The 2,383-nt window shown below is 37.1% G+C and overlaps 1 pseudogene; it reads right to left on the bottom strand.

Moving 5' to 3' along the window:
* Nucleotides 1–1,003: 1,003 nt before the first annotated feature.
* Nucleotides 1,004–1,964, bottom strand: LOC114087894 (olfactory receptor 11G2-like; annotated as a pseudogene).
* Nucleotides 1,965–2,383: the final 419 nt, after the last annotated feature.

The following is a 2,383-nucleotide window of genomic DNA, read 5'->3' as shown; positions in this document are numbered from 1 at the left end:
ACATAGCTGCATTGGGGATTACACCTTCAACACATCAGTCTTTGGGAGGATACTTTATATCCAGATAATAGCAACATCCCTTCCTTTTTGAAACCCATCAGAAAGCTTTTTCTCTCAAAGTCTAGACAACCTCAAATTCTTTCTTCTTTCTTAAAGGAAGACCAATTATAGTTGTATCTTGCTTTCTAATGCAAGTGCATTTCTGTCAGCTGTAATGCAGCTCTATAAATTGCATCTTATTTTTGGTGTGTTTGATAATATTTTAGAGAGTTAACGAAAGGATTGATGACCAGGATTAAAATAAAAAATATTATCAAACTAACAATTGTGATTACATACACTTTAAAGAAGAAAAGATATTTAAAGAAGATTATTATAATTCTTAAATATGTCTGAAAGCAAAAACGCTGAAATAGAATATGGCCTCAAACCTGTCATGACACTAACTTTAACAAGGAGAGTGATATCCTGATGAATGCCTAGCACTTTACATTTAGTGCATCGATTTGGGGTAAAAAATATCGATTAAATTCCTAATCTGTATTGTGGGTGCCATGTGACCTCCTCCTATTTAACATCTAGCTAAGGTTATTATTTTTTTTCTTTTGAAATCCTTATAGTAAAACCATGTGTTCTTTGGAGGTGGAGTGACAAGATCATACCAATATGGCTGGACATTTTCCATACAGAAATCTTTCCTCTATTTTGGTAACCAGGGAAGAACAATACATGTAGCATGAGTTTGGAAATAGGATAGGACCTATACTACATTTCTATGTGCTCACCTAATTCTGAAATACAAACTGTATCTATACTGCCTTTGAGAAACTGAGTTCTATATGAATTTTCTGAGACAATGTTATTTCTCAAACAAGGCTAATCCATCATTGTAAAGAGTATTATTTAGGATACAAGGTCTTTATTAACAGCTCCCTAACCAAAATTATTAAATTCTCTAGAAAATGTTCTCCACCCTGTCTGATTAGGTAGGTTGAGAAGGAACTCAGTTAGCTATGATGTTTGGTTTATGTTTTATGAGCAGTATTTCAGTCCCAAAGACTTTTCTGAGGGCAGCTTTCATTTCTTTGTTCCTCAGGCTATAAATTAGAGGATTACAGAGGGGTGTTATCACAGAATAAAATAAGGTAATGATTTTCTGCACTTCTACTGGGTGTCTGGATCCAGGGCTAACATACATTACCATAATAGAGCCAAAAAACAGGACCACCACAGCTAGATGAGAAGCACAAGTAGAGAAAGCCTTGCGTTTGCTCGCTGCTGAGGGCATCCTGACCACAGCTAGAATCACCAGAGCATAAGAACAAAGAATGAAGAGAAAAGTGCCAATCATGAAGAAAGCATTGAAGGCAGAGTAAATGAACTGGGTGGTGGAGTCTTCAGAACAGGACAGCATCATCAGTGGGACAGGATCACACATAAAATGGTTGATGATATTTGGACCACAATAGGGTAATTGTGAAATGAGAACAACTGGGGTAATAAAGAGGATGAACCCACATGACCATCCAAAGATGATGAGGCCAGTGCACAGCTGTCTGGTCATGCAGAGGACGACAGATGGCAAGGTACCTGTCAAAGGCCATGATGCAAAGGAAGAAGCCCTCATCACACCCAAAGGAAAAGAAGAAGTAAAATTGTGCAAAACAGCTCACAAAAGAGATGGACTTGCTTGTGGAGAGAAAGTTGGCCAACATGTTGGGGACTGTGGAGGTGACATAACATATTTCCAGGAGAGAGAAATTGCCCAGGAGGATGTACATGGGGGTGTGAAGGCGCCGGTCTCCCCTCACAGCACAGGCAATGGCTGCGTTCCCCATCAGGGTCAGAGTGTAGGTCATGGAGAAGAGCCCAAAGTAGAGGAGCTGCATTTCTGGGCTGGAGGGAAAGCCCATGAGGATGAAGTGGGTAACAGAGAGTGTGTATTCTTGGTTGGACCCGTTCATTGGTGTAGAAGTCACTGAGATCAGAGAGGTTATTGTCATTTAATGTTGAATATTGTTTTTTTCCTGGAAACACCAAATTATTTATTATTATTATTATTTTCCTTGCATAGGTGCATTATAATTATATATAATAATAGGTTCACTATACCATATTCATATTTTCCTTGCATAGGTGTATTATAATTATATATAATAATAGGTTTACTATACCGTATTCATACATGCACATAATATAATTTGATCACTCTTGTTCCCCAGTATGTCCCTTCCCCTGACTTCTTGCTTTGCTCTACTAATCTATTATTGTTATTATTATTTTAGTTAGTGTGTTATAGTTACATACATATGTAGGATTTATTAAAGTACATTCTTTTAAATATAATTGAATTAAATAATAAACAAGTTTCTGTTGAAAGCAA

The sequence above is a fragment of the Marmota flaviventris genome, chromosome 2 (assembly GCF_047511675.1).
Source record: "Marmota flaviventris isolate mMarFla1 chromosome 2, mMarFla1.hap1, whole genome shotgun sequence".
Taxonomy (NCBI): Eukaryota; Metazoa; Chordata; class Mammalia; order Rodentia; family Sciuridae; genus Marmota; species Marmota flaviventris.
The sequence above is the reverse complement of the archived record's forward strand: the minus strand, read 5'-3'. Positions and strand labels throughout refer to the sequence as shown.